This window comes from Tinamus guttatus, unplaced genomic scaffold (assembly GCF_059628265.1).
Source record: "Tinamus guttatus ecotype Peru unplaced genomic scaffold, ASM5962826v1 Tinamus_guttatus_pri_ptg001089l, whole genome shotgun sequence".
In the NCBI taxonomy this organism is placed as follows: Eukaryota; Metazoa; Chordata; class Aves; order Tinamiformes; family Tinamidae; genus Tinamus; species Tinamus guttatus.
The window spans coordinates 324,374-342,848 of NW_028289623.1; positions in this window are offsets into that span (position 1 = coordinate 324,374).

An 18,475-nucleotide genomic window follows, 5' to 3' on the forward strand; every position below is an offset into this window, starting at 1 on the left:
CTCTTCCTGCTCTTCAAGAAAAAGCAGCCCAGCCTGAACCAGGCAATGCCTGTAACAAGACCAAGCAAGGTAGAGCAAGGTCCTTCCTTGCGCTCAGCTTCTTCTATTCCCAGTTGTCACTTTGACCATGCAGGTGGCAGGTGAAGATGTCTGAGGTGTGAAACACAGGAATAACACCAGAGGAGAAACTGCCACTTGTGCACTTTGAGATGTGATCGTGACACATGCAGTGGTGCAGTGCGACAAACAGAGAAGAAGGGAAGCAAGCTAACCATCAGGAGGCATGAAAGCAGTGTGAGATGCAGTGCCATAAATGCAGCATTCCAATGTGAGCTCCTTTTTGTATCTGTCAGGAGGTGCCCAGAGAGTCTCTGATGCGTGAAGGTCACTTGCCAAGGGCCAGAGCCACAAGCAGTGTAACTGGACGGACTCGATTTCTTCCAGTTCATGGAGCTCTGTCAGACGTGGGCACTGAACAGTGCAAGAGAGTCCCCTCAGAGCCCATGGTTTTGTGGGTGTCCAGTTTGCTGAAGTGAGCCCTACTCAGATCCTCCTCCAGCAAGGGAAAGTCTTCCTTTCTCCATTTCTCCATGGTCTCCAGGGCCTAGGATTCCTGAGGGTCACTCTTAGCACTAAACCCTGCGGCAAAGGTGGCCTTTTCTGTGTACTCTCTCTCCAGGGCTCTTGGCCCATTTAGCAGCAGGCCCGTATTTTCCCTAGTCAGCCTTTTGTTCCTGCTGTATTGTTGTATTGTATTTTAAATAATTATTTATTATTATTTTTTCAGGAAGGTAAGAGTAAGAACTCAGAAAGAAATAAATGAAGAGCACATGTTTCATGCCAAGTACATGGGAATGACAAGTGACTGCACACAGGACAGTTTTTGGCACTGACATTGTACCCATTGAGCAAGTTTCCTCAGTGCCTCCTTGAGCTCCTTGTTCCTCATGCTGTAGACAAGGGGGTTCAGTGCTGGAGGCACCACTGACTACCGAATTGCCAATACAGAGAGATCCAGAGCTGGGAAGGATATGGAGGCGGGGTGGGAGAAGAGATAAAGTGGCTAAGGGTGACATTTCACTGCCACTGTGACCAGGGGTAGGAGTCAGAACCAACCAAATGGGTATCACGACCTCTAATCCCTCCGGGGGACTGCAGATGGCTGCAAGTCCAGAGCACCTGGACTGCAGGTGCATTTCCAAGGGTGCTCGTTGTGTCCAGTTGTGCCTGTACATCCTGCCCCTGGTATTTAATTGATGGTGACCCAGAGGGCTCTCCATTCTCCCTTCTTCCTGACAGTTGAGTCCTCACTGCGTCTCCTGAGACTGCAGAGTCCTCTTTTGCCTGCGAATACCCAGTGCTTTACCTCTAGGAAACTCCCTCTTTGAGGACCTCTCCCTTTATGAGGCTCTACTCACAGTCCATCCCAGGCATATGCTGTCCCAGGAGGATCTCTGTGCTCTCCTGACACCACCAGCTTCCCCTCCATGAGAACAGCCATCTGACACTGTGCCTTAATACAGAGGAGAGCTGTGCATGTGTAAATCCATGACCATTCAGGATCTCCACTATCCTTGGACTCTGATAGGTGAATTCCCAAACCAGCCCTTGGTCTCTGAAAGATCATTACATGATTCTGAGCTCTGTGTTGCTGAACCCATGGAGAATCCTGTTCAGCAGGCCCTTGAGGGGTGCAAGTCCTTGGGCTTATTCTTGACACCAGCTTTGGAGGAAAAGCCCAGCTTTCACGCACTGTACTGATAGAAATTACTTTATTAGAGAGATACTGTTAGGGAGCCAGTTCTTCTCCAGCATTCAACACAATTGAGGGTATCAGGTGAGATAGAGCAGACACCATAAAAAGGGGAATGAATACAAGCAGTTGTGTAGGAACACGATAACAATTATTATCACTAATAAAAGCCATAATAAAAATAACATGGAGAAACAATGCGCAATCCAGTTACGGGATACAGAAAGAGTCATTTGTGGAGAGATATGGAAAAATAACCACTGCTTAAAAAGATCCCTGAAATCACTTTCCTAATGGCATCCTTGAGCTCCTTGTTCCTCATGCTGTAGATGAGAGGGTTCAGTGCTGGAGGCACCACTGAGTACAGAACAGCCAGCACCAGATCCAGAGCTGGGGAGGAGATGGAGAGGGGCTTCACGTAGGCAAATGCACATGTGCTGACAAACAGGGAGACCACGGCCAGGTGTGGGAGGCACATGGAAAAGACTTTGTGCCGGCCCTGCTCGGAGGGGATCCTCAGCACAGCTCTGAAGATCTGCACGTAGGACACCACAATGAAAGTGAAACACCCAAAGAATAAACAGGTACTAACAACAAGACACTCAACTTCCTTGAGGTAGGAATCGGAGCAGGAGAGCTTAAGAATCTGGGGGATCTCACAGAAGAACTTCTCCACCACATTGCCTTGGCAAAGTGGTAGGGAAAATGTGTTCCCAGTTTGCAGGAGAGCATTGAGAAAACCAGTGGCCCAGGCAGTTGCTGCCATTTTGACACAAGCTCTGATGCCCAGGAGGGTCCCATAGTGCAGGGGTCTGCAGATGGCTACGTAGCGGTCGTAGGCCATGACTGTGAGGAGAGAAATCTCAGCTGAAAAGAAGAAGACGAAGAAAAATATCTGGGCAGCACATCCCAATTAGGAAATGGCCCTGATGTTCCACAGGGAATTGTGCATGGCTTTGGGAACAGTCATGGAGATGGAGCCCAGGTCAAGGAGGGAGAGGTTGAGGAGGAAGAAGTACATGGGGGTGTGGAGATGGTGGTTGCAGGCTACGGCTGTGATGATGAGGCTGTTGGCCAGCAGTGCAGCCAGGTAGATGGCCAGGAAGAGCGAGAAGTGCAAGAGCCGCAGCTCCCGTGTGTCTGAGAATGGCAGGAGGAGGAACTTGTTGAGGGAGATGTTGGACATTTCCCTCTCTCCAGGCTTTGTGGATTGTTCAGAAAAGAAAAGTTATTGAGCAGTTATCCCAGATTTTTAAAGTTAAATATCTCTCAACTTGTTCCAGTTGTAATACACTACCCATATTGCCTTTCTTCATGGAGATGTTTGTGCAGCTCCCTTCCTTGAGCCTCCGTGTGGGGTGGCTGAATGTGCTGTGAGGAGCAGGGGTACCTCGCCATGGGCTCCAGAGAAATCTGTCCAGCTCTACAGTAGTGGGTCAGTCCTTGGTCCAGTCCTGTTCAATTTATTCATCAATGACCTGGATGAAGGCACAGAGTGCTCCCTCAGCAAGTTTGCTGATGACACGAAACTGGGAGGAGTAGCCGATACCCCAGAGGGCTGCGCTGCCATCCAGAGGGACCTGGACAGACTGGACAACTGGGCGGTGAAAAACCTCATGAAATTCAACAAGGCCAAGTGCAAGGTCCTGCACCTGAGGAGGAATAACCCCAGACACCAGTACAGGCTGGGGACCGACCTTCTGGAGAGCAGCTCTGCGGAGAAAGACCTGGGTGTCATGGTGGATGACAAGTTGACCATGAGGCAGCAGTGTGCCCTCGTGGCCAAGAAGGCCAATGGGATCCTGGGGTGCATTAAGAAGAGCGTCTCCAGCAGGTCGAGGGAGGTGATCCTGCCCCTCTACTCAGCCCTGGTGAGGCCGCATCTGGAGTATTGTGTCCAGTTCTGGGCTCCACAGTACAAGAGGGATGTTGAGCTTCTGGAGAGAGTCCAGCGCAGGGCCACAAGGATGATCAGGGGCCTGGAACATCTGCCCTATGAGGTGAGGCTAAGGGAGCTGGGCCTGTTCAGCCTGGAGAAGAGAAGGCTGAGAGGGGATCTAATCAGTGTCTATAAGTACCTCAAGGGAGGGAGTGCAGAGGACGGTGATGGTCTCTTTTCAGTGGTGGCCACTGATAGGACTAGAGGAAATGGCCAGAAACTGAAACACCAAAAATTCCATAGGAACTTAAGGAAAAATTTCTTAACAGTGAGGGTGACAGAGCACTGGAACAGGCTGCCCAGAGAGGTTGTGGAGTCTCCTTCTCTGGAGATCTTCAAAACCCGCTTGGATGCCGTCCTGTGCCACGTGCTCTAGGTGTCCCTGTGTATGCAGGGGGGTTGGACTAGATGATCTCTAGAGGTCCCTTCCAACCCTAAGCATTCTATGATTCTATGATTCTATGATTCTAAGGAGACAAGAGGGGTGATGAGCTCTGAGATCACAATTTTTCAGGTGAAATCCCCCTGGTTTGTAAAAGGGCTTTTCAGTATCTACAGCACCACTTCTAATGAACGTGTATTGAGAGCACAATTTGGGGATTTTTTTACATTTACTTTGACATGCATTTTCTTTGGGATGGCCCTCTCACCTCTGCAGTGTGCCTCAGAGGCAGATTTTTTCAGCACTTCTACTGAGAATCATGAGAATCATGAGAAATGGACTAGTGACGTTATGCAGAGTGAGGAGAGCTCCTCTGCCTTGATTGCAGATAGGCCAACTCACTAGTACATGGTTCAGGTTTTGATTGGGATTAATCAATCTGGGCATTACAGAATGCAGACCCCCAGGCCTGGGTCTGAAGTGATATTCAGAGTATTATTCCTGTAAATTCCACAGACATCATTGGTGGGATTTCCCTTGCCAAAAACTAAGTGACCACAACACAGAGGTGTGCATGTGTGCTCTAAGATCCCACTATAATCATTGCAGATGGAAGAGTCAGTCGCTTACACACAGATATCTGGTGACAGTTGAACAGACAGATGTGGTCCAAAACAGATGTGCCACACACAGATGTGGTGTCAGTGTCTGCTTGCTCTGATGCAGGAACTGGGGGACCTGCATCATCCTAGAGGATGAGGTGAGGATCAGGTGGGGAATTGTCTCAGCTATCTGAAATGACCTTCTGGTGCCAAACACAACTACAGCCCCACTCACTCCAGCTGAGGCATAGGAAAATTCCAGTATTAACCAGCAGCTCTTGTAATTCAGTGCAGACACTTGATTTGATGGCATTGAAAAGTGCTGGAAGAGCCTTGTCAGATGCCTGGCTTGTCCAGCTCAACCATATGTCTCTAGCAGATTGGACCTACAGGGAAACTATCCCTGCCAACAGGGAATGCTTGCTGAGCAATGCTGCAGAGAATCCTGGGGTTCCGTCCTGAACCCAAACAAAAGAAATCCACCACTGTCTGTAGGGAAAGTCCATCCCATCTACATCCATGTGTGCTGCATAAATGAGAGGCACATCACACCAAGGTATCTTGAGATTCTTTGCACTCTCAAGCCCTTTTTGCTCTCCTCCCCTCAACTTCTGCTCACTCCATCATATTATATGAACAGGGACTGGGCTAATGAGGACCTCCGCATGTCTGGATCACAGGCTGTCAAGGTGCATGGACTTCTTCAGGGGCGCGTTGTCCTTCCTGGAGATTTGTGCAAGAAGTCTGTCATAGGTCTAGTATAACTACAGAGTCACCTCAGGCAGAACCCCCTTTCCTGCTGTTTCTCAGTGGCCCAGCTCAGTGTCCTCCTGGCCTCAGACACTGCTGGATTCACTTTCTTAGTAGGAAGCTGCTTCCACCATTGCATTGTTCCTGCTATATATGGCGGCATGGCTCTGCTCTGAACTGGGCCATTGCACACCCAGTGTCTTTTCCTCTTGGTAACAGGTTTCTCTGTGACCATTCTGTTCTCTGTGCCACAGCTGAAGCCCAAATATATGCAAGTGTAGGCAGCCTGAAGTAGAGGCAGGAGCATGTGAAGATGTGCAAGCTGTCACAGGCCAGAAAGATCATTGGAATGGTGATCAATGTAAGATGAGGGAGGATGCCTTTTGTGTGAAGGAGCAGATTGGATGTGTGGAGCTCTTCCTTGGAAGAGGCAAGGTTTGAAGTGAGAGCTTGTGGGTGAACATCTCAGGAGGGAGCTTTCCTATTTCTCGGCAGTATAAAAAAAGTCTGTGGATCACTGGCCCTGGTTCTAGTTGGGCAGACTTTAATCCCCCTGTCCTGAGGGGGTTCACTCCTGGAGGCACCACTGAGTACAGAACAGCCAGCACCAGATCGAGAGCTGGGGACGAGATGGAGAGGGGCTTCACGTAGGCAAATGCACATGTGCTGACAAACAGGGAGACCACGGCCAGGTGTGGGAGGCACATGGAACAGACTTTGTGCCGGCCCTGCTCGGAGGGGATCCTCAGCACAGCTCTGAAGATCTGCACGTAGGACACCACAATGAAAGTGAAACACCCAAAGACTAAACAGGCAGTAACAACAAGAAGCCCAACTTCCCTGAGGTAGGAGTCTGAGCAGGAGAGCTTGAGGATCTGGGGGATCTCACAGAAGAACTGCCCCACCACATTGCCTTGGCAGAGAGGTAGCGAAAATGTGTTCCCAGTGTGCAGGAGAGCATTGAGGAAACCACTGGCCCAGGCAGCTGCTGCCATTTTGACACAAGCTCTGCTGTCCAGGAGGGTCCCATAGTAGAGTGGTCGGCAGATTCTCCATGGCTTCCGCAACGCAGAGCTCAGAATCATGTAATGATCTTTCAGAGACCAAGGGCTGGTTTTAGAATTCACCTATCAGGGTCCAAGGATAGTGGAGACGCTGAATGGTCATGGATTTACACATGCACAGCTCTCCAACGTATTAAGGCACAGTGTCAGATGGTTGTTCTCATGGAGGGGAAGCTGGCAGTGTCAGGAAAGCACAGAGATCCTCCTGGGACAGCATATGCTTGGGATGGACTGTGAGTAGAGCCTCATAAAGGGAGAGGTCCTCAAAGATGGAGTTTCTTAGAGGTAAAGCACTGGGTATTCACAGGCAAAAGAGGACTCTGCAGTCTCAGGAGAGGCAGTGAGGACTGACTCTGAGAGTCAGGAAGAAGGGAGAACGGAGAGCCCTCTGGGTCACCATCTATCAAATACCAGGGGCAGGATGTATAGGCACAACTGGACACAACGAGCACCCTTGGAAATGCTCTGTAGCCCAGGTGCCCTGGACTGTGCAGTCATCTGCAGTCCCCCGGAGAGATTAGAGGTCATGATACCCATTTGGTTGGATCTGACTCCCACTCCCGGTCACAGGGGCAGTGAGATGTCACCCTTAGCCACTTTATTCCAACCTCTCAATCCTCCATATCCTTCCCAGCTCTGGATCTCTCTGTACTGGCCATTGAGTACTCAGCGGTGCCTCCAGCACTGAACCCCCTTGTCTACAGCATGGGGAACAAGGAGCTCAAGGAGGCACTGAGGAAACTTCCTCAATGGGTACAATGGCAGTGCCAAAAACTGTCCTGTGTGCAGTCACTTGTCATTCCCATGTACCTGGCATGAACATGTGCTCTTCATTTCTTTATTTCTCAATGTTTACTCTTACCTTCCTGAAAAAATAATAATAAATAATTTTTTAAAATACAATAGAGCACTACAGCAGGAACAAAAGGCTGACTAGGGAAAATACGGGCCTGCCGATAAATGGCCCAGAGTCCTGGCGAGAGAAGACGCAGAAAAGGCCACCTTTGCCGCAGGCTTTAGTGCTAAGAGTGACCCTCAGGAATCCTAGGCTCTGGAGACCATAGAGAAATGGAGAAAGAAAGAATTTCCCTTGCTGGAATAAGGATCTGAGTAGGGCTCACTTCAGCAAACTGGACACCCACAAAACCATGGGCTCTGAGGGGACTCTCTTGCACTGTTCAGTGCCCACATCTGACAGAGCTCCATGAACTGCAAGAAATCGAGTCCCTCCAGTTACACTGCTTGTACCTCTGGCCCTTGGCAAGCAACCTTCACACATCAGAGACTCTCTGAGCACCGCCTGATAGATGCAAAAAGGGGCTCACATCGGAATGCTCCATTTATGACACTGCATCTCGCAATGCTTTCATGCCTCCTGATGGTTAGCTTGCTTCCCTTTACCCCTTCTCTGTTTGTCACACTGCACCACTGCATGTGTCACGATCACATCTCAAAGTGCACAAGTGGCAATTTCTCCTCTGGTGTTATTCCTGTGTTTCACACCTCAGACAACTTCTCCTGCCACCTGCATGGTCAGGGTGATAACTGAGAATAGAAGAAGCTGAGCGCAAGGAAGGACCTTGATCTACCTGGCTTGGTCTCGTTACAGGCATTGCCTGGTTCAGGCTGGGCTGCTTTTTCTTGGAGAGCAGCAAGAGAAGAGGCATCTTTCACTTCTTTTAAAAGTCATTAGGCAACAATTTGCATCCTGCTTGTAACACACACTTGCTACTCAGGGCCATAAGGGCAGGGGGCTTCGGGCATGCAAAGGAGCACGAGGAGAAAGAAGAGCACCAGCACAGCTCAGCACTGGAACTAAGCTCTTTTTCCCCTTGGAGGGAGATTAGTGGGTGGTGTCACAGTCACCCACAGGGATGGAAAGCCATGCTGTCACACACAGCATGTGGCCCTTCCTCTACAGTCCTGCACTCCTGCCTTTCACAGGATGGGGGTGTGTGTGCTGAGAGGGACTTCTGCCTGAAAATGAGCCCCGGCAGGATGAAGAGGGTCACAGGGGAAGAGGACTGCTGCTTCCAGGGCTTGTCTGAACCTACAGCAGCTCATGGAGGTTACCAAAGCACAGTTGAGTCACGAGACACTGAACAATCTTGGCCTGCAATCAGAACAAAACCACAAGGACTGGACCTGCTCTTTGTCCTCCCTGACCCTGGCAAAAGAAAAGACAGTTTTACTTGCCACCAATGCCCACTGCATTTTAAGTGAACAGGCTCTAAGGCAGGACCCGAGGTGACAAGATCCACACCTCCACGCCATCTGCTGACTGCTATGTAGAGCCCAGAAATCAGGTTTGGACAAAAGAAAGGACAGAAAGCATGGAGCACCGGAGAGTTGTCTTCATTCTTTACACCACAGGATGTAGGAAGGAGGTATCTGTGACCCGAGTAAGAAACATCGAGTGAAAACCAGGACACTTGTTTACCAAATGAAGAGTACACTAACACTTGCTTCCTCACTACCTTGGAGCAGGCAACTGCTCCCTGAGAGAACTCCAGGTGCAATTTGTGTCCTTGGTACCTCTTCAGAGCTGGCTGGAAACACTTCTGGCCCCCTCCAACTGGTCTTGATTTGAGGGTGACCACCTGCAGGAAGCAACACCAGACCAGAAGTACAGCTGCCTTCAGAAATACTGTGGCCTGCAAGGCTGAAAATCAGAGGCCAACCTTGCATCCTGAGAGCTGCAATGGGCATCTGCAAAGAACATGGTGTTTTGCCAATTGACCGGGACAGATGGGGCGACAGAAAGAATCAGACACCACTGGAAAGAATGGTCTAATTTCACTATTAATATTAAGGAAGTACAGAATGATACATTTAATAAAATAAGTTTATTACACACTCAGTTTTAGCAACAGACAAAATAAGCAAGCTAATGCACCTAACCATTAATATATGAGAAAGGGAATAGTGATTAAAAGATACATCATCAATTGCCTAAATATGTTACTGTCATCCAGATCCATAGTCACTGCTGTGGCAAGGATTTGGAGAACCTTTCCAGCAGGAGGGAGGTCTTATGGGAGGTCTTATGTGGTGCATCCACCCGTGAGGTCTCCAAAATCGCAGTAAGAGTGTCCATCTTTTATAGAGACAAATCAGCAATCATGATAACTTGCATTTGGTTTGTGAGCGGTAACATCTGATGTGGAATACTTTCCCTATCATGTGGGATGGGGATCTGGTCAGAGCCCAGGCCTCGGATGGGAGGGTTCCCCTCAAGGTCAAAAACAGCCGCACGAGAGCGTAAAAAAGCTGCAGTTTAATAAGCCTCCGTGCAAGCTGGAGTGAGCAATTCTGCAGGTGAGTGCTGTGTACTGCATACGCAGTGCCGTATTCATCTCTAAGTCAGCCCCGACTCAGGCCTGTCATTCAGGCCCTGGCACTTCAGTTCCTCACGTTCCACTCTGTCGTGACACACCAGGTTATATTCGTCACCACATTGTGGGGCTGCCAAGAGATTTCCTTGGTAGTGGGAAGCAGCATGAAAAGAGGAAACAGGATCAAAATACAGCTTGGGAAGCTCAGATTGGGCAATAGGATGAAGAAATATCACTTGAAGGGTAAAGCGGTGGTGCTACAGGGCACCCAGAGCAAGTTTTTCACCACCAATGGCTTTGTGTTTCAAGAAACAGCCACTGAGGATGGAAAAGCTCTCAAGGAAGGGAAGGAGAACCTCTTGTGAGAACTTGCTGGGAAAGCAGATTGGGTGTCCATAGTCTGCAGGGACACAGGAGCAGGTCTAGGATGACACGTGGTAGAGATGGCCAAGGGCGCTGCCAAGGCCCCAACACAATGGAGGTCTTAATCCTCTCGACTATGGCTGTTGTGTCTGTTACTGAGGCCTACCCCGAGTCATCAGGACTTCTTTGCCCCCTTTATCCTTCTGGGGACCCTGGGAGGTGTCGTGTGTTTGTCCTGCACTCGACATTGCACACCCTCACCCAAACACTGATGCCAGGGAGGACAAGGGCAACACATGGAGGAAAGGATCTCCCTTCCCAGGGTTTCTCTGCCTGTGCTTGGCCAATGTGTATTGACAAAACACATCAAGGGTGTATTCAGCATCAGAGCCACCTGAGTATTTTCCCTATCTAACTATTACCAATGATTATATTTTTTAGCTTTAACCAGTCCCTGGTGAGTTGTTGTAGTTAATGGCCTCAGTGGGATCCATCAATGCTCTACAAAACTTTAGGGTTTCTTTCTCACTTTGAATTCTTCACGGATTTCTTCAATCTCCTTTCAATAGCTGCAATTCATGGACTCAGCTCCAAATACTGCATTGAGCTCATTAAAAAGCAAAATGCCCTGATAAACCATGACTCTCCCTGCAATTTCCTTCAAGTGTCCATGGCTAATTGAAGAGGTTTGGGGAGTGTAGCTGAAAGCTGAAGACAACAATTATATACAAGTATTTCATCCTTTTAAAGTATTGTATTATTATTTTAAAGAATAGGTGACAGCACACCATCCAGTTCATAGCCATCTAGAGTGACTCCTAATGAAATCAGCACATGTAGGAAAAGCAGTGTCCCGGACATCAGGCACTGTATGCACAATCTTCCTCTCCAACTCCCCAGCCCTACCGTTTCCCTCATCAGCCTCTCGAGAATTTAAATCACTCTTGTTGAAAGCTAGCCTTAGTCCACCTAAGTCTGCACTCAATGTTATAGCTCGCCTGCCTCAATTCTCACCTGCTTTACTTAGACAACTGGCTGCCAACAGGTACAGGGAGATCTTCTTTTAGTTGCAAGAAATAAAAAAAAACAAAGCAGAGTATAGTTTCATGGAATATAACGACACTCTTTGAATGTATCCATACAGTCTGTACATATAGTAAGGTCTTGGCTAATGGGGCAGACTGCAGAAAGACAGAGCAAGCTTTAACCTCCCCAAAGGGCAAACCAGCCGCTAGGCCTCTGAGTGAACAGAGCATCAGGAGGAGTCACAATGTGTCCAACGCAGATGTTAGAAATTGTCACTTTAAACAGGACATGTGGGAAAGACCTCCAGCATGCAGAGCTGGGCTCACAGCATCACTCATGTGCTGCCACAGACTTAATAAGAAACCCAAGGAAGTCCTTCCTTTGGCAGTGACTTGGAAAGCCACATCTCTGACAGGGTTGCAGGGAGATGGGGTTTTCTTCTTTAAGATGGTAACCAGGACTCTGCTCCAGAGATGAGGAAGAGCATGAAGGGAGACTGCAGGGATTTTCCCCAACTTCATCAGCTGCAGAGCAGGGAGCTGGTCATCTAACAAACTGCTGATGGAGTCAAATGAGATGGGGGAACTGATGAGTGAGATGGGGACTGCTGGATCAACACCCACAGCCTGGACCTCAGTTCTTGTTCCCAGAGATCCTGCTGCTCTCCACCAAGGCTCCCAGCTTCGGGAGCTCCTTCCCGAGGGGTCACACAGAAACTATCATTGCAAAGACCCCTGTGGATCGCAGGCTGTGGCAGCAGCTGCTCAGGGCTGGAGGCTGCCACAAGAGTCCTGCCTGAGGGTCCCACCTTGCTCAGGGGACAATGCGGCAGACAGGACCCCTGGAGCTGGGGCTTTCCCGAGCCCCAAGGCTCCCGTGGGGCAGCTCCAACCCTTGTGTGGGTGCTGGGGGCAGAAGGAGAGAATCCAGGGCAGGTTTCCCTGGCACTGGCTGCCCCTCTTCTCCCCCACGCCGGGGTGGGCAGTGCTGGCTGAGCCCAACACAGCAGCTCACACAGCCCCCCAGGTCCCCACATAAAGGGCAGAAGTGCATGCAGGGAAATGCATGCAATCGTTCCTCCTGCCCAGCCCTCCTACTACGGCCCCACAAGGAGCCCTGTCCCATTGCCGTGCCAGCCGCAGCTCCCTTCCCTTGGGACGTGCAGCCATGGGCAGCCTCCTCTGATCCAAACCCTTTGCCATTGTGCAGCCTGGGGCACTGGGACCCTCAGCAGGTCCACCTTATGGCTGACGAGTGCGTGTTCTTGCTCTGCCCATGCAGGTGGCCTTGGAGCCTCAAGAGGAGGAGGAGAAGCCCTCCTCCTGCAGCCCCACACCCGACGTTGAGGCAGGTACGTACCCGCGTGGAGAGCCCTGCTGGGGACAGTGGCCTGTCCTGGCACAGGGGGTGGCACCGAGGCCGGCAGCAGGAAGTGCTCGGGAATTGCTGTGCTGAGGACAGAACCCCTTGGGAAGCCCTTGGCGGCAGGGACAGACAGGTGCAGCCCTGCACCCATGCAGCCCATTGCCCACAGCTCTGCTTCCCACCACAGGCATCGCTGCCCTCCCGGACATCACGGCTCCCCGGCGATGGCGCTCGTGGCTCAGGACGGCGCTTCGGGCTCTGCGCAGAGCGTTCTGCTGCCGCTGCATCGCGGGGCAGCGAGAGGGGCAGAGAGCGGGCACACAGGCCAGACAGGTCCCCTGAGATGGGGGCTGGAGCAGAGCTGAGAGACAGCACCCATGTGCCCAGAGAAACCAAACTCACCAACATCGCCAGCAGCCATCGCCTGCTTCAAATAAACCCCTTTGGTAGCTTTTTCTCTCCGTGTCAATTGGTGTCAGAAAATCTCCAGGGAGACAAGTGGGGCTGTAGGGCCATAAGGCCATGGGGTGACTCCTAACTCCGCACTGGTCTTGGTGGCTGGGGTGGGCAGTAGCAGACCCAGCGAAACGGGGCTCCTCATCACTGATACTGCTGGCACACGTCTGTGCACTTGACTGGCTCTCAGAGTGACCCCAGGGCTCTTGCAATAGCAGCAGATTAGGTGAAATACCACCTGGGGAGTGTTCCTCAGAGGCAGAAATTTTCAGCATTTCGACTGGGAATCTTGAGAAAAATGGATTCACAGTCACCTTGTGCAGAGTGAGGACAGCTCGCCTGCCTGTTAGCCTTGATTCTGGCATCATGTGCCCACATCTCTTTGAACTGCATGATGATCACCCTAAATAAGTTCCCCCAGAAAGAACCCAAGCCTTCCTAAGAGAAGACCAGTCCAGTTTCAAACCCTCCCATCTCCAACTTCTCTCCCTTTCTCAGGGCACTTGAGGGAGGTCTCCAAGCTCCACTTCTAGACAAGAACATGCAGGGTTCTTTTTGGCTACCCATATACACTTTCCAAACAGTATTTTTCATACTCTCAGTCTTGTAACAGGTGACAGGAAAATATTGGAATTAAAATTAGCACTTAGAGAGGCCCCGGGGTCTCTGAGGGAGCTGCCTGGGCCTGGCAGCTCTCACAGAAACCTCGGGAGACCAGAGCCCATCAGAGCTGCAGAGGACGAGGGCACCTGCAATGGCACCAGCTGTCCAGGACTCCATGACCGCATCCCACACCAGTTCTTCTCAGTTCCACCTGAGAGATTACCTCTTCTACTCCACATACTCCAAGACACATATCTGTATGTATTGCACAGGCCACTTGGGATATCTGGATGCAGATCCTGGCAAGAGCTGAGGAAGCTTCAGGCCTGAACCTCAACGTCCAGCAGGCAGCAGGCTCCAAGCTCCCTTTTGTTGGGGGGACATTCCTTCTGTCTCCTGCTAAAGCATTTGTACCTGTTCTCCAAGGAGAACTTGCTTGGATAGAGAGTCACAGACCTCTAATATCTTTCAGTCCTACCTGGACCATAAAAGCAGGTGGACCCATGAAGGACAGAGACCCAGTTCAGACCCTGTAGGAAAATCTCACAAGATCCCTCCTGTTGGACAGGGATGGGAATTACTACAGACAAAGAGCCTGGTAATCACAGGTTATTAATGGTGCTGCTCTCGTTACACCATGCTCACTCAGGCACTGGATTCATTTAGCAGCCTAAAAGGTCTTGCTGGACTCCCTGGTCCAATGGCAGCTGGCCGCAAGTCTCTTCTCCTTATCCATGTTCGCCAGAGAAGATCATGCTCACAGCAGCAAAAATTCCTGGTGCTAAGTGCTCCATCTCCCTCCTCTTGATTAAGGAGCTGCCTTTCTCCAGGGCTGCAGAGTTCCGCAGGTGTCAGCCCCTCCACGGGGCACCCTCAGCAAACCCTCTTGTCCCCACCGCTGCTGCTGGCCCCTCACTGCTCTGGCAGCAGCGACCTCAGCGCCAGCACCCGCCGTGAGCCTCCTGCTGGCCCAGCAGCTCCTCGGGCAGGGGGACCTCGCTCGCGCACAGCCCAGCGTGGGCTGCTGCCGCCGCGGGCTGCAGGGACACCAGGTTCCTCGGCAGAGCCGCCCCGGCCAGGAAGGGGCTGCTGACGTCACAACCAGCTGTGCGGCCTGGCCTATCAGGGGCTGTGACATCAGTGACATCACCAGCCGACGCCCGCGCGTCAGCACAGAGCCAGCCCTGCAGAGAGCAGGGGCCTCCCGGCAGCGTCCCCGCAATGGCCTCCGTGTCCCTGCCCGCTGCTGAGACACCCCTGGCCTCACAGGCAGCGCCTGCTGCTGCCCCGGCAGCTCCGCGCACACAAGGGACCTCCCCGCGTGTCTGCACCAGACCCCGCTGCCGGCCGCGCTGCTGCTGGGACAGGAGCGGCCTCAGAGCCCGTCCCCAGCCATGGGCCAGCGCTGGCCTCGCAGCTGCTCTGCCAGCAGGGACCTCCCAAGGAACTTCCCAGCCAGGCGCCTCTTGCTGGCCTGCCCGAGACTCAGCAAAGAGCAGAGATCACGGTCACCCTCACAGACAGGTACGGACCTGCTAATGCCTGGTGCTGTCCAGTCAGGAGCACAGTGTGACCCCCCTCCCAAGCAGTAGTAGTGCCATGTGCCTGCTGCTGGCCTCCCAGGTGCTTACAAACATTGACTTGACCATCATCTCACTAGATGATCTCCAAACATCCCTTGCAAACAGAGAAAGGCGCCTTCTCTCACTCAAGTCCCCTTGAAGCTTGCTTATGCGCCAGCACTGTCCCCTTGCTCCCAAGAAGGCCAGTGGTCTTCTGGTGTGCAGTAGGAAGACTGTTTCCAGAAGGACAAGGGAGGCCATCCTGCCTCTCTACTAGGTCCTGGGGAGGCCACCGCTTGAGTCCTGTGTCCAGTGTTGGGCTCCGCAGTACAAGAGGGACATGAAGCTACTGGAGAGAGCCCAGCATATGTCTATCTATGTCTAAAGTTGATCAGGGAGCTGGAGCATCTCTCCTATGAGGAGAAGGTGAGAGAACTGAGCCTGTTTTGGCCTGGAGAAGAGAAGGCTGAGAGGGGATCTTATCAGCGTGTGCAAATACCTGAAGGGAGATGCCAAGAGCAGAAGAGGATGGCCCAGACTCTCTTTAGTGGTGACTAGTGATGGCACAAGAGGCAACAGACACAAATTGAAGCACAGGACGTTCTGCCTGAATTTGAGGAAAAGCATCTTGACTGTGAAGGTGACAGAGCACTGGCATGGGTTGCCCAGAAAGGTTGTGGAGTCACCTTCTCTCCAGATATTCCAGACCTGTCTGAACAGGATTCTGTGCATCGTGCTGTAGGTGACACTGCTTGATCAAGGGGGTTGAACTAGATCATCTGCAAAGCTCCTTCCAACCTCAACCATTCTGTGATTCTGTAAATGGTCTCCACTGGAATAGATCAGCTTTTTGAGTTGTAGGGATCTGCCTGTCCCTCAGCTTTCTTGTGAGTGCTGCTCTAGTAGGATAGAAGGCATCCAGGGTCCTAAGAGATGACCAAGGAAATTCCTGACCTGGCCTCCCACTGCAGCTCTATCTCCAGTGATTCCATTAGGACCTTTAGGCCAGGAACTTGCAAGCAGACCATGTGCATGCTTGGCCTGTTAAGGGGGAATCCCACCTGCCATGTATTTGTGGAGTTCATGAGTTAGCTGAATCCTTCTCCAAACCTGGTGCTTCTGAACAGACATGTGGAGCCCCAATAAGTCATCTGAATAAGTCATCTGAATCATATATACACCATGTATCAACAAGCTCCCTTCTTATCCCTGTCTGGGTGTCCTGCCTAGTTAAGAGATGTGAATCAGGACTTCCCGTGGGACATTTCTAACTTTGGTAGATAATCATTATCTGATGAAATAAATTGCAATTTTGGAATCTGTATCCCTGTACTCTTTAGAGAAGGAAAACAGGTTACACTACTTGATGGAACATATCCCAGAGGGAGGAATCCCAAGGGACAGAGTAATTCATGAATTGAGCTGGGCTGCAGCTCATGGCAACCTGTCAGCACTGCCCAGAGACATCCGAGGGCAGGAGCAGCTCCTGTGCCAAGAGCAGCAGGGCTGCTGGCACTGCCTGCTGCTGCGGACAGGAGAGGAGAGAGGACAGAGAGGTGAAAGGCAGCGTGGAGCGGGAAGACAGAGGAGAGATCATGGTGGGAGCAATCTTTGACATGGTAAGTCACTGGCTGCAGGGTAATGCTACTGAGGTTTCCGGAGGGGTCTGCAGCACCCCTCCAGCTGATGACTTTCCTTTTTGAGGACTGTTCTCCCTGCTTCTACTTTGCATACAAGGAGATGCTTCAGAACAGAAATTCCCTCTCCCACCATCACAAGGTCAGGGCATCATGGCTGCTTCTTCTGGAGCTGGTGCAAGACAGTGAGGGCAATTTGGGCACATAGGTTCTTCAGAGCACTGTTCTTCAGAGCAGTGTCCATGCGCCCCAGGGCACTGTGCGCCCGGTGTAGTGATTCTGTGAGGATCAGCACTCAGCCTGCCAGGGCGCTGCAGGGAGAAGCTCTGGGTGGGAGGAGAGATCCCCCCCTGGGCAGATTCATTCTCCTGTTGAGAGGCTGCTGTGTGGGGTCAGGGCTGCTCACAGCTCAGCCTCACCCACACAACATATCTGGAAGGGGCTTTTCAAGAGGACACTCTTGGGAAGCTTCTAGGAAAGGGAAGGCAATATCCAGAGGCTAGGATTTTGTTTTGTATCCTTGACAAGGCAGCAAATGAATGGGACATTTTGGCTTTAGATGCCTGAAGGAGAGTTCTGCAGTGCTGCTCTGAGGGTTCAATAGGTCTGCGAGGACCCCAGAATATTCCTTCAACTGCCTTTTCACCTGTGGGTAGCAGCAATACCCCGTTTGCAGCTCTCCTCATTCTCATTGTGCTTAGTCTCACTCTGCTCTCAAGGGGAAGGGCTCCAGGGCATTTCTGACCTCCTCTGCAGTTAGATTTCCAGAATAGCAGAGCTGCCTCTGTCCTGCCACATGCCCATTTCCCATTGCAAGGCACAGGGTCTGAGAACCACTGCCCTGGGAGTCCACACTGTCTGGGAGATGCAACCCGGCCATGGTGCCGCTCTGTCTCTCTGTCGTCCCTTGGCAGCAGATTCACAGTGTTTCTCCTCGTTTCCCTGCCTCTCCTTTCTGCTCTTGTCCTGGCAGTCACCTGGGGCTTCAGCTACAAAGTCAGATACTCACTCTGAGGTCCTGCCATGGAGGTGTCTGAAGAGGGGCAATGTGCCCAGGGTGCTGGGCAGCGTCATTGGAGGGGCTGCTAAGGGGTTGACTCTCCCTTTAGGAGACCCTGTGACTGTCAGGACACGTGACTGTCTCTGTTGTCCTGCTGGGGTTGTGAGCTGCCCTGCATAAGTGGACTCAGTGCACAGAGTCTTTGCCATGTCAGGAGCAGCGTCCTGTTCTCTCCATCACATATCCACCTTGAACTTAGAGGGAGAGCAGACTTAAATGAGTGCTTTGAAACAGTCTTCTATGATCTCAACAGAGTCCACAGTTCTCCGCTGGGAACAAGGCAGATGGACTCAACAGCACTCCACCCTGTTCCCTCAGCAGAAGAGAGCTTATTTCCTCCTCCAGTCTGCTTTATGTTTATGCTTGCAGCAATAAAGACAGCTGTCTTCATTTGCATGTCAATAAAGACATGTAAACAACCTGACCAGATATGATGACAGAATCTAAAAATTTCCAAAATATGTAATTCTAAAACAAAATCCTAAAATCCCCTGCTGCAACCCGAACTCCTTGGAAGTGTGTGTGGGAATATGAAAGACCCTTTATATTAAAGGTGGATGTTCTGTGACATCAACTCC